We start from the raw sequence: 14,588 nt of genomic DNA on the forward strand, positions 1-14,588 counted from the left end.
CTCCTTCAGGGTCTCACACAGGCACTCGGCTCCTCCTTCAGGGTCTCACACAGGCACTCGGCTCCTCCTTCAGGGTCTCACACAGGCACTCGGCTCCTCCTTCAGGGTCTCACACAGGCACTCGGCTCCTCCTTCAGGGTCTCACACAGGCACTCGGCTCCTCCTTCAGGGTCTCACACAGGCACTCGGCTCCTCCTTCAGGGTCTCACACAGGCACTCGGCTCCTCCTTCAGGGTCTCACACAGGCACTCGGCTCCTCCTTCAGGGTCTCACACAGGCACTCGGCTCCTCCTTCAGGGTCTCACACAGGCACTCGGCTCCTCCTTCAGGGTCTCACACAGGCACTCGGCTCCTCCTTCAGGGTCTCACACAGGCACTCGGCTCCTCCTTCAGGGTCTCACACAGGCACTCGGCTCCTCCTTCAGGGTCTCACACAGGCACTCGGCTCCTTTTTCTGGCTATATATGGCCACATGGCTCTTCTTTCAAGGTTATATATAGGCACTTGGCTGCTCTTTTAGGATCTTACAAAAGCAATCGGCTCCTCTTTCAGGAAATTACAAGGGCACTCGGCTCCTTTTTCAGGGTCTTACACAGACACCGGCTACTTTTTCGAGATATTATACAGCCACATGGCTGCTCTTTCAGGATCTTATACAGGAACACCATAAAAATTGCACTTTTCACCAGTACAATATACTGCCACTTTTTGCCACATTAAAATTGTGTGCGATTCTTTTATTTGCAACTTTTTGCTCGTTATTAGAGTAGTTTCACAAGGGCTAATAGTCCGATTCTTGGCCATATACTTCAGACAATGATCAGCAGCATTGTGGCCGTTCAGTCGTCTGTGGGATCATTCGTACAAACAATCCCACCATGAACATGCCAGACTAGACCGACTCCCTGGTCCTTCAGCAGAATGGCAAATGATAGGGGATATTTGGCCAATCATGCCATAAGCATGCAATTTCGACCAACTACGGAAACATTTTCCGATTAGGTATCTGTCGGCCATTGCAAATGATTTTTTGTTGTAGTTTTTCAAACGACATTCGGCTGAAATCAATTCCAGTCAACTTCTGTCTTGTCTCATATGTATGGATAGCTTTACGCCCCGTGTAAATGTACCATTAACAAACCACAATAAATCCAATGCAAAACACGCGTGTTACATGCAGATTTGCTGCAGATTTTTTCCTCAGGACTACCACGGATTCCACCAATGCATTTTAAAGGCTGAAATCCATTGTGGAGAGCCCATGCATAAACAGACATGCTGAGGATTACGATCCGCACTGCGGGTCAATTTAGAGACTACTTTCACATCTGAGATTTTGCTGCCCGGTTTGGAGATCCGGCATGGGATCTCAAAACCGCAGCAAAACGCTTCCGTAATAATACAACTGGCTGTGTCCGTTCAGAACGGATCCAGTTGTATTATCGGAAATGAAGAAACTGAAAAAAAAAAAAAAACGGATCCGGCACCATTGACTTACATGTCCAGTTTTCCATGCCGCCCACAAAAACACTGTGGGTCCGGCATGGGAACGCAACAAACCAGAGTGGAATACATTCCGGTGTTGTCCATTCTGGTTTGTTCAGTTTTGTCCCCATTGACAATGGGGACAAAACTGAAGCGTTGTGCTGCAGTTTTTGAGACCCTGCGCCGGATATCAAAACCGGACAGCACAACGCAGATATGAAAGTAGCATTACATGGCGACTTCTTAAAATCTTATCTACTTTGCTGGTACTGTAAAACACGGCAGATTTGTTGCATGGAAACCCACGGCGGCAAATAAGTAGTGTATTCTCTACGTGGAAGTACCCTCAGAAAACCTCACGTGTTTTTATGGTGCACTTAACAATGGAAACTGAAGTGAAATATGGATAACCAATGACACATAAGGCACAGCACGGAAAGGTCTGGATTTATGAATGAACAGGTAAATGAGCGGTTAAGGCCTCTTGCACACAAACGTATTAAATTCATTCCGTTTCCGTTCCGTTTTTTTTGTGGACCATATACAGAACCATTCATTTCAACGGGTCCGCAAAAAAAACGGAAGGTACTCTGTGTGCATTCTGTTTTTGTATTTCCAAATAGAACATGTCCTATTATTGTCCATTACGTACAAGGACAGGACTGTTCTATATGGGGCCAGCTGTTCCGTTAAATATGAAATGCACACGGATGTCATCCATTTTTTTTGCACACTTCAAAATACATACGGTCATGTGCAAGAGGCCTAATTCTGAGGAAACTGTGTGAAAACCTAAAAACTCCCATAGACATAGGAGTGAGGTAAAGAGGTAAACAGACATGTTATTCATTTATTTATAAGGTACGCCTATTCTCCAAGACATTGAGATCCCAGGGGTTAAAAAGCCAACCTATATGCCCTAACACATCCTGATGTCATTTTCTCCTCCCAACAGAGGTTAACGGATAACAATGGCAGCAAAATCCCACTGAAAACAATGGAAATGGAAAAATGATCCACCTGCCCTGATTACCACCTCTTCCTACCATCCTCACAGTAGCATTTACTCTACACTGTGGACTGACCGAGGCATTGGTACAAAATGGTTCTAGTTGCTCTACATTTTTGCTGCCTTCAGCCACCACAAGAGGGCGCCTACTGCATGCGCTTATACGCTGACCTCAGTAGTAACACTGTATGCATTAAGTTCCCTCTTGTGGCGGCTGCAGATAGCTAGTATATTACATTTAAAAATGTTTAACCCTTTGATGACAAATGTTTTGATCCAAAAATGACCAGATTTTTTTTTTTTAGGGATCTTGGACACGTGATGGTTCTACCACCTAACAGTTTTGTCCAAGCTCTGCTCGCGCTTTGAGAAAAGGACTTAAAGGGGATGTCCCACGAAAAATATTCTACAGTTTCCAAACCAGCATCTGGATCTGAATACTTTGGTAATTGCATTTAATTAAAAATTTTGCATAGCCACTGAGTTATGCAATAAAATGTATCTGTATAGCGCCACCTGCTGCATGTCTTTTTTCTTATTTCTTTGTCCAGCTCAATAAGAAGGCCGCACATGCTCAGTTTCATCCTTCAACTGTCTCCTGAGTTGCGATAGGATGAGAACTGCAGCAGAAAGACACGCCCACCAAGAAAGGACACTCCCCTTGAGCTACCAGGATAAAGAATCTAGCAGAACAATTGCAGCAATGAATGAGGAGATCTCTGGATCCATGTGAGATACAGGGCTGGTTCTAGCTTTGTTAGGAAGAGGGTCTCATGTACTAGATGATGTCTAATTTTCATTTTTTACATTAACCATGGGATAACCCCTTTAACAGTTCAGCCAGAGCAGAGTTCAGGCAGCAGGGCAAGGGCTGCTTTAGCTGCTCATATCTTGACTGGTAGGCGCTAGAGATATGGTTCTGGTCTTGTTTGAAAGCTGGGCTTCCAAGCTTTCAGTCAAGACAATAGGAGATATAGCTGTTAGAAATTGGGTCAGGAGTGAAAGCAGTGAATCCCACTTACTTTCAGCTGCATTCACTGCCAATATCTCTAGCTGCTACCAATCCTGAGATAGGAGGGATTAAAGCAGATCTCCCCTCTTCAGTCTGGAGGAGGGGTGGGGGGCAGTGGGGTAGCTGGCAGCCTGCAGGAGGAAAAAAAATAATATATATACATAGAAATTTGGTATTGTCATATTTGTACTGGCCCACAGAATAAAGTTATCATCTTACACAGTGAACGCTGTATATTAATTCCACAAAATAATGTTAAAATTGCAGTTTTTTATCTTTACGCCTAAAAATAAAACAATAAGTTATCTAATACACAATATTTACCACAAAATGGTCCCTAAAACTAGTTATGTCACTAAGAGGTTACAAATAAACTGTCCCCAGACATATAATAAAAAGTGAGGGTTTTTCTCATTTAAATGTGACTGTTAGGAGGTTAACGGCCCTAACTTTTTTATGTCTTGGACTGCCAAAATAATTTTTGGAAATCATATTTTCAATTGGCCATTATTAAAAATATTGAGCCATTCTGTCACAATGGTTTAACTTCTTCTAACTGTGTGACAGGTGCTGTCACTTTGTGCCGGTCGTCTAATAACCCTTATCTCTAAACTACTGAGAGGTCATATACACTTATTTAAGCCACATTCTTATCAGTAAGATAAAGACTGAGCTATAATAAGTGTTTTAAAATGTCAGAGAGCAGAGATAAGGAGTCCATCTGCTCCACAGATGACGGAAAAGACAGAAAATCCACAGGCAGCTACTAGAGGGTCTCAGCTCTGTACAGAAAAAATGGCTCCGTATTTTTAATAAAGACCAATTGAAAAAAATTATTTTTAGCTCAAAATAAGTACAATGCAAAAGTAAAAACAAAAGTTGGTACATAGCCTTTAAAAGGTAAAGTGTACAAAAAGTTACATTGTTTTTTCAATGCATGGTTCTGTGTCCTTTGAATTTGCAAATTGATTGTAAAATCAAGAATTAGCACGTGTTCCTTATGGTAAGGGTGGCTATGGTGGTTTGTGTCATAATTATAAGAATTACATATCATTATTATAACACTATAATATTAATAATTCTATATATAACTTTTTTTTTTACTTATATGTGTTGTTTATTTTGTGGTTTCCCACTGTAACCAGTGCATTCATAGGTTGCTGATGGGAATGGCCCTGTAACCCCAATATCCTACTCTCACATGGCATACACACAGGGGAGGACAAGAAGCTGAGATATGGGGTGCTAATTTTGTTGCTCCTGCAACATGGGGGGCATCAAATAGTCACTGAGGATTATTTTCCCTAACAAAATAGTGGCTGAAAGAAATTAATATCTGGGAACAATCTGGCCACCGTTATCGGGGTTGTCCCATCAATACATCACCGAACGTGGCCCTCCCCATCTATGAACTAGTGGGGAGATCCACTGCAGAGAAAACCCAACAGACACAGATTAACCTCCATAACATTAAAACCACTTGCCTAATAATGTGTAGGTGTGATGTGGCATGGACTCCACATTGCTTCTAAAAGTGCCCTGTCCCACCTGGCACCAGAACATTAGCAGCAGATCCTTTAGTTCCACTAAGCTGTGAAGTGCGACCTCCATGATGGATTAGACTTGTTCCAGCGAACCCCACAGATGACGATCTGATTGTTCTCTGGGGAATTTGGAAACATGTCATCACCTTGTTATGTCCCTCAAACCATTCCTGGGCAAGTTCCGCAGTGTGGTCGCTGCGTTATCCTGCAGAACGAGGCCACTGCCATTAAGGAATACCGCTGTCATGACAGAGACATGATGCCAGGACGTAAGGTTGTCCATATCCTCCGCTTCGTCTCGGTCAGCGTTTCTTCTTCCCATAGAGCATCCTTCTGCCATCTCTTCCTCAGGTAAGTGATGCACACGCACCCGGCCGTCCACATGATGTAAAAGAAAATGTGATACATCAGACCCGACCAAATTCTTCTACTGCTCTACGGCCCCGTACTGCTACTTACGGTCCCCATTGCTGGTGGAGAGAGGTCATCATGGGCATGATACCCTGTGTGGTCTGACATCCTTCGATCATAGCCAGCATTTCTGCTCCAGTAGCTCCTCTGTTGGATCGGATCAGACTTCCCGCACATCAGTGAACCTTGGGCGCCCATGACCCTATGACTGGTTCACCAGTTGTCCTTCTTGGACCACTTTTGGTGCTAATCACCAAAGGCAGAGTACATTCCACAAGACGCTCTGACCCACCCGTCCAGACGTAACGATGTGGTCTTTGTTCCTCAGATCCTTATGCTTCTGCATTTTTCCTGCATCCAACACATCAAATTCAAGAACTGGCCGTTCCCTTGTCCCCTTCCTTGGCAGCAGTCACCATCACCGGATAACGTTACCCACGTCACCTGCCGGTGGTCTCCATCTTGATACCTGCAGCAGTTTTACAGTGAATCGCCGCGGTGCTGCAGGTGAGGCTTAAGAAAATAACCCGTGTGTTCACCTGTAGTAGATGAGAAACTCTTTGAACACGACCGCTACGTGCCACGTGGTCAACCGGATGATTGGGGAATATAATTTGGAAACGGCCTTAGATCGCAGACTTAGATAATGTTGTTAATTACCCTTTTTGTAATTTTCAGAATTACAATCACTACATGGATTTTATATCTACTGTGCTTTGAAAAAGTATTCAACCCCCATCTGCTTCCATTTGCTAGGTGCTGCTACATAGCAATAGCTGTTTTGTCTGGACCATAAATGACACACAGATTGCTCCAGTCAGTATTTGCATAAGTATTCACCCCCGTGCTGAACGGACTACACGTCTACAAGCATAAAGCACGTTTCCTATGTTCTCGCCGGATGCGTGTCCCGGACTGAGGGTTTAATGCCCTTAACTCCCAAGCTTCATACTACAAGTCCTTAAAGGGGTATTCCGGTTAGAAAATGTTATCCCCTATCCACAGGGTTACATCGGTGGCGGGGTCTTACCGCTTGGGCCCCCAATGATCATGGAATGGCAGTTTGCGCATGTGAACTGCAGCTCCATTTATTCTATATGGGTTTGCGGGGGGGGGGGGGCTACGGAATGAATGCAGCGGCCATGTGTGAACACTGCTCCATTTCCGTAGGAGACGAGGGGGCCCCCATTCTTGTGATCGGTGGGCCCCTAGTGATCAGGAATATATCACCTGTCCTATGGATGAGTGATAATTGTGATTATAGGAAAACCCCTCTAATAAGACAAGACCTTTAAAGGAGTTGTCCTATTAAGCAATAGGGGGTAACTGATTGGCGGGAGTTCGACCACTGGGACCCCCACCGATCATAAGAACAGGGACCCGTGTGCCACGTTTGAAAGCGAGTCTATGGGACTGGCGGAGATAGCCAAGTACAACTTTCCCTGGCAGTACCACAGAGCGCCATGGTCCCCTGTGCTCGTGATTGAGGGGCCCCAGCGGTCAGACACTTATCCCCTATCCCAGTAGCGTAGCGTGGGGGGGGGGGGCGTTGCCCCGGGCGCCACAAAAACACTAATGTTTTCGCTCTGCGTTTGACATCTAACAACTCTGAGGTGTTAGATGTTCCCTGCAGTCCTATGTAACACCACAGATAACAGTGATAACTCTCTGAGTACAGATAATGTAGTAGATGTTCCCTGCAGTCCTATGTATTACATTATCTGTACTCAGAGAGTTATCACTGTGTTATCTGTGGAGTTACATAGGACTGCAGGTGATCTACTACATTATCTGTACTCAGAGAGTTATCACTGTCTTAGGGCTCTTTCACACTTGCGTTCTTGTCTTCCGGCATAGAGTTCCGTCGTCGGGGCTCTATGCCGGAAGAATCCTGATCAGGATTATCCTAATGCATTCTGAATGGAGTGAAATCCGTTCAGGATGCATCAGGATGTCTTCAGTTCCGGAACGGAACGTTTTTTGGCCGGAGAAAATACCGCAGCATGCTGCGCTTTTTGCTCCGGCCAAAGATCCTGAAGACTTGCCGCAAGGCCGGATCCGGAATTAATGCCCATTGAAAGGCATTAATCCGGATCCGGCCTTAAGCTAAACGTCGTTTCGGCGCATTGCCGGATCCGACGTTTAGCTTTTTCTGAATGGTTACCATGGCTGCCGGGACGCTAAAGTCCTGGCAGCCATGGTAAAGTGTAGTGGGGGAGCAGTATACTTACCGTCCGTGCGGCTCCCCGGGCGCTTCAGAGTGACGTCAGGGCGCCCCAAGCGCATGGATCACGTCATCCATGCGCATGGGGCGCTCTGACATCATTCTGGAGCGCCCCGGGAGCTGCACGGACGGTAAGTATACTGCTCCCCCGCTCCCCACTACTACTATGGCAGCCAGGACTTTAATAGCGTCCTGGGTGCCATAGTAACACTGAAAGCATTTTGAAGACGGCTCCGTCTTCAAATGCTTTCAGTTCACTTGCGTTTTTCCGGATCCGGCGTGTAATTCCGGCAAGTGGAGTACACGCCGGATCCGGACAACGCAAGTGTGAAAGAGGCCTAAGGCTGCTTTCACACTCGCGTTTGGTGCGGATCCGTCATGGATCTGCACACACGGATCCGGTCAGATAATACAACCGTCTGCATCCGTTCAGAAAGGATCCGTTTGTACTATCTTTAACATAGCCAAAACTGATCCGTCTTGGAACGCCTGTGAGAGCCCTGAACGGATCTCAGAGACGGAAAGCCAAAACGCCAGTGTGAAAGTAGCCTTATCTGTGGTGTTACATAGGACTGCAGGTGACATCCACTATGTCATCTGCAAAAAGGCGCGTGTCCACAGGTGTGGGGGGGGGGGGGGGGGGGTCGGGTGCTGGCAACCCACTCTACACCACTGCCCAATCCTGTAGTCTTAATAGGACTTTACCTTTAAGGCTATGTTTACAAGGGTTTTGCTGCACAGCACACTACTGCCGCCCCCTGGCAGCAACGTGGAAACGCCGCCTGTTGGCTGACAGGTCATCTGTGCAGTTCTCACAGAGCAGGGGGTGAATACTTTTGCAAGCCCCTTTTTATTTTAAATTCCGGCAAATAATGAGCTTGTAAATGTAGCCCCCGCTCTTTTAAGGGGATGAACACTTAAGCACCGCTCCCTGCCCCTCCCCGGCCCGGTGTAACGGTACAGTGCGTACACTTACCACTAGCGCGCCGCCATGTTCTCTCAGACCCCAGTTCTCTCTCCAGCCCCGCCCCCTTGTTCGCGATCACGTGATAGTCGCTGTGTCGGAAGGGTCACGTGGTTGTCGGCCGTCTTCTCGTCGTGTACTGAGAGGAGGCTAGGCTATGAGAGTTCTCGCGATACTTGAGCTGTCGTAGTGGGGAAAGTCGCATACCTTTATAATTGCGACTGAATAAATGTCCTAAAGCGACGGTGTACAACTGTTAACCATTTCTGGGGAGGATGGGTGGCTGCCTTTACACTTACTCAAATCTTATTGTCATTTAGCTTTTTGCATTAGAAAATGCGCCAAATTACACACAGACGTGGGCTGCGGGGGAGGTTTCATGTATAACCAATGGATTTTCCATTCAGGGTTCTGGAAAGCTGGGTGGCAACCAGTGTATGAGCTTTAACGCTTAGGATACCGGAGGTTTTCTCATTTTTGCGTTTTTATTTTTCTTCCCTAGGTTCCTTGAGCCATAACTTTTTTATTTTTCCGTTCACATAGCTGTATGAGGGCTTATTTTTTTTGCAGGACAAGTTGTTCTTTCTAATGCCACCATTTAATATGGCATACAATGTAGTGGGAAGCAGGAAAAAAGATTCCAAATGGGGTGGAATTGGAAAAATAACACAATTCCTCCATTTTGTTCCCACGGCGTTCCCTTTGCGGCAAAACTGACCTGTGCCCTTCATTCTCTGGGTCAGTACGATTACAATGATATATATGTATGGGTTTTTTATGTCTAAATAGCATTAAAATAAATTTTAACTTTGAAAAAAAAATATTATTTTTTTTCATTTTTACATCACCATATTCTGACCCCTATAATTTTTTTTTGTTAGTTATATCTACTGCATTTTTTGCGGGACAATCTCTAGTTTTTATTGATACCATTTTGCAGTGTGTGAGACTTTTTTTTATTACATTTTTTTGGGGGCAAGAGAAGCGATGAAAAAATGGCAAATTGGGGATTTTGACCCTTTTTTCCATTACACCATTCGCCGTATTGGAAAAATATTTTTATATTTTAGTAGTACGGACGTTTTCGGAGGCGGTGATGTTTTTTACGAATTTGAAGCTGGTATTTGAGCCTGCAATTTTTTATTTTTTTTAATTCTGAACCCTCATGGGTCTTTTAGACCCATGATTTGTACAGAATTAGGCCTCATGCACACGGCCGTGTTCCACGGCTGAGAGTGGTCCGTGGTAACCCGGCCGGGATTCCTGCTGAGAGCAAGTGCGCACGGCGTCATTGGTTGCTATGACGCCGTGCGCTTCCTGCTGCCGCCGCAGTACAGTAATACACTGGTATACCTGTGTATTACTGTACTGCGGCGGCAGCAGGAAGCGCACGGCCTCATAGCAACCAATGACGCCGTGCGCACTTGCTCTCAGCAGGAATCCCGGCCGTGTTACCACGGACCACTCACGGTGTGCATTCGGCCTTACTCATTTCTTGCTGGTCCTCTTCAGAGAGACCCAGCGTATTGAATTCAATTCCCGGTATCCTCATTCACCGCAGAGGATGCCGTAAGAAGTCCCGAAGCGCGAGCTTCCAGGTTTTTCACCTTTTAGATGCTGTGATCTCACTTGATCACGGCATCTAAAGGCTTTCATTCGCCGCGGGTCTCTGCAGAGACCCACCGGCCATAATGCCCACTGCACACGTGAGTGGGCGCCATGTTTAGCCTTCGCTCCAGCGCCGTAGCGAACGGGTTAATGGAGGCTATATTGGTTGTCACCCAGCTTTCCCTGACACATTATCAACTTATCATGATTCATATAGAGCGGGGATCAGCAACCTTCAGCACTTCAGCTGCTTCTAACTCCCATAGAAGTGAATGAAGCACTCTGGGGGTTGTAGTTTCTGAACAGCTGGAGTGCCGGAGGTTGCCGATCCCTGATATAGAGAATGCAGGGTATTTCTCCATTTTTATGCAGATTTTGCTGCGTGGTCTTGTTTTCTGTATTTTAATCATAAAATAGCATTTAAAGGTGAAGTCTAGAATTTTCTTTGTAAATCCTCCCCACCCAGCAAGTGTGCCATCTTCACCAGACTTCTAGTCCCTGCCTGTATACTTGCTGACCGTGTCATGTGTGCCAATGACCTGAGCAGTGACATGTCTCCAGGTGGTACGTCATTGGGGCGTCGTATACGCTACAGCACAGGAGCTGCATATTGCCTTTCCCTGTCAATCAAGGGGCGTGCCAACTGAGACACAGCTTCCACACTAAACACCAAAGGGTTCAGGTCTGCCCCTCCATGCACCAGGCACCTAATTTGCATAAAAAAAACTTGCAAGGGGGTATTCTGGTTATAACAACTTATCCCCTATCCACTGCTGGGACCCCCACTGATCACAAGAATGGAGGCCCCGTATCCTGAAGAGCCCCCTGAAATGCAGCTGGTTGGAAACGTGGGCCGCTGAGCCACTCATTTCTGTACTTGGCTACCTCCGGCACTCCCATCAAAATGGAGCAGAGGCGCGCTTTTCCGACCAGCCACACTGTCCATTTCAGGGGGGCTCCACACGGTACGGGGCCCCCGTTCTCATGATCAGTAGGAGGATAAACCATAAATATCAGAATCCTAGACAGCCCCTTTAATTGCACATGCAAGGCATAAACCAATTTACCAAAGGAATGTATTGTTTTACTCAGCAGATTCAACCCTAGTAGGGATTGTGCCTGGTTTAATAGGGTTGATGCTGCTGGCCGATGCTCTTAAAGGCTGTGTTCTAATGTTGTGGCAGTCACACATGGTTAAAATCCGAGCACCCTCAGTGGCCAACGGCACACGACTTTGAAAGTAAGGCTCGTATGGCCCAAGAAGACTCTGCAGTTGGCGTCCACCGTGGGTAGGCAGTGTTTACTCTGCATGTAGCCACTACTGTTAGAACACAGCCTAAGAGGTTACTGCAGAGTTTGTTTTAATGATTTTCACAGAAAAAGGCTCACTAGGCTTAAAGGGGGATTTTTTTTATTTATTATTATTGCATTGTACTCATTTTGAGCTATATATAATTTTTTCAATTGGTGTTTGTTAAAAATTTTGAGCACCTTTCCCTGTACAGCCTTGAGATTCTCTAGTAGCAGGATCTGTATTTTTACTCTGTTCCGTCAGGCATCTCAGCTGACGGCCCCTTATAAACTTTAATTATAGCTCAATTCTTATCGTACGGATAAGAATGTGGCTTAAATAAGTGTTTATGGCCTCTCAGATCAGATTTATTAGATGCTCGGCACAAAGTGAAAGTAGGATTCACACAGCTAGACAAACCGTTAACCCTTTGTGACAGAACGGTTCAATATTTTTAATAAAGACAAATTGAAAAAAAGATTTTTAGTCCAAAATGAGTAAAGTGCAATTAGAAAAATGCCCCAAAATGAACGGAGCAGCAGGTTGAGCATGCGCACTGCCACTCCATTCATCTCTATAGGAGTTAGCTGAATACAGTGCTCCGCCATTTCTGGAATATCCATAGAGATAAATGGAGCAGTGGTTCACACACTTGAGGTGCTCTGAGGGGTACAGGGTCACAGCGGTAGGACCCCCACTGATCTAATAGGGGATATTCCTTTAAGTAGCATTAAACTTTAGATATCCAGCTTTTCCTCCGGGACCCCTATACACATGTACTCACTGCATGGCCGAGCATGCATGTGTTCTCAATAGGGAAGGTCGCTGCTCGACATCTCTAGCGACCGCTTATCTCCTTTGAGAACAAAAGAAATTTGGCATGTTGAAAGTAGACATGCCCGACCCTTGATTCCCCTTCCTTCCTGCTTTTGGGTGAAGAGTCTGGCACCCCCTACACATTAGATGTCAGGCGGCATGGTCGGATGACATTCATCTAATAATTCACTTCTCCAGATTTAATGGGAGATCAATGGGACAGCATCGCCACCTACTGGTGAACAGCCGCTGATGCATGACTTGTGCGGACAATGAAAACCCACAGGCACATTCTGTTCTTTATTTCTAAAAATGGATATACAATGCAGCACATTGGACGGATAAAATACATGTACACAGATATCCTGAAATGTTTATGGACAGTATGATACATTCAGAAATAAGTCGTCTGCTTTTTAACCCTTTATGACTCCCTCCCAGGGTCAGAAGTCAGGTCTATTCCTGGACAGTTCCTAGAAATGGTGTCCGCAATATAAAATAGATGTAGTTATGATCTTCTTACCAACTATTATTGTACAGCCACTCGGGCAGAATAGCGTGCTGAAAATCCGCAGCGTATACAGTAGCAGCAAAGTGGATAAAATTTAAACCCCTTCAGCACCCCCTAATTTTCAGGGTTTTTTTTTTACTCCCTGCCTTCCCAGAGCCATAGCTTGTTTTTTACTTTCCTGTTCACATAGCTGTACGAGGTCTTGTTTTTTACTTTCTAGTGGCACCATGTAATATTGCATACAATAAGTGGAGCTGAAAAAAAAAAAAAAAAAAAAAAATCCAAATGGTGTGGAATTGGGGAAAAACTATTTTGCCACAGTTTTATTTTTACGGCGTTCCCTATGCGGTAAAACTAACCTATTACCTTCATTCTCTGGGTCAGTACAATTGCAGCAATACCACGTTTATATCGCTTTCTTGTGTTTTAATACTGAAAAAAAGAAACTTTTAAATTTTCTTTTCTTCTCAGTGCCATTATGCGACCACCATAACTTTTTCATAGTTATGTCTGTGGAGCTGCATGAGGGCAATATGTGGGTTTTATTGATACCATTTTGGAGTGTGTATGACTTTTTGGTCACTTTTTATTCAATTTCTTTGAAAGGCGAAGCAACAAAAAAAAATCATTTGATATTTTTTCCCTGTTATGGGGTTCACTGTACAGGATAAACACATTTATACAGGTATGTTAATAGTGCGGGCATTTTGGGATGCAGCAATGCCCATGATGTTCATGTTATTATTGTTTATTTTAACCTCTTCAGGACACAGGGCCTACAAGGACGCCCTTTATGTCCTGGTACTTAAGGGGACGGCGTACCTGTACGCCCTGTGTATTTCTGATCACCGCCGCGCAGCGGGCGGTGATCGGAAGCAGGTGCCTGCTCAAATCATTGAGCAGGCACCTCTGCTAAATGCCCGGGGTTTGCAGCTTTTACCTATTGCGGCGGGCGGTGCCATCGGGTCCCCATGCGGCTGTAGGGGGGACAAGATGACATGGAAGGCAGCGCGATGTCTAAGAAAGGCATCGCGCTGCCTTCCGGTGAAGAGCCTGTGAGATCCAGCAACCTGGATCTCACAGGCCCTGGAAGCTGTATGAGTAATACACACAGTATTACTCATACAGCCAATGCATTCCAATACAGAAGTATTTGAATGCATTGTAAAGCAATATACCCCCCAAAGTTCAAGTCCCAAAGTGGGACAAAAAATAAAGTGAAAAAAAAAGTTGAAAAAATAAAGTTTCCCCCCCCCAAAAAAATTAGTTTCAAGTAAAAATAAACAAAAACGTCATTTTCCCCAAATAAAGTAAAGAAAAAATTGGTAAAAAATAGGGGGGGGGGGGGACATATTAGGTATCGCCGCGTCCGTATCGACCGGCTCTATAAACATATCAAATGTCCTAACCCCTCAGATGAACACCGTAAAAAATAAAAACTGTGCTAAATAAACAATTTTTTTGTCACCTTACATCACAAAAAGTACAACGGCAAGCGATCAAAAAGGAGTTTGCCCACCAAAATAGAACCAATCTAACAGTCACCTCATCCCGCAAAAAATGAGCCCCTACCTGAGACAATCGCCCAAAAAATTAAAAAAAACTACATAATCAGGGCCATAAATATTGAGTTTTCTTTGGCTGTTAACCCTTGCTTTGTAACTGAAAAAAAATTTTAAAATAGAAAATCTGCCAAAAAAGTGAAATTTTGAA

The 14,588-nt window shown here is 45.0% G+C and overlaps 1 protein-coding gene across 2 annotated transcripts in view; it reads right to left on the reverse strand.

Moving 5' to 3' along the window:
- DDHD2 (DDHD domain containing 2) overlaps window positions 1-8,725 on the reverse strand; it is a 91,530-nt gene extending 82,805 nt beyond the window's left edge. The window contains exon 1 of one of the 2 annotated variants that reach the window (XM_040414757.1): window positions 8,662-8,725. The gene's annotated coding sequence lies outside the window, so the exon portion shown is untranslated. The remainder of the gene's footprint in view (window positions 1-8,661) is intronic. The other variant, XM_040414755.1, reaches the window with a different exon arrangement.
- Between the last annotated feature and the right edge of the window lie 5,863 nt (window positions 8,726-14,588).

This window comes from Bufo bufo, chromosome 1, assembly GCF_905171765.1.
Source record: "Bufo bufo chromosome 1, aBufBuf1.1, whole genome shotgun sequence".
Lineage (NCBI taxonomy): Eukaryota > Metazoa > Chordata > Amphibia > Anura > Bufonidae > Bufo > Bufo bufo.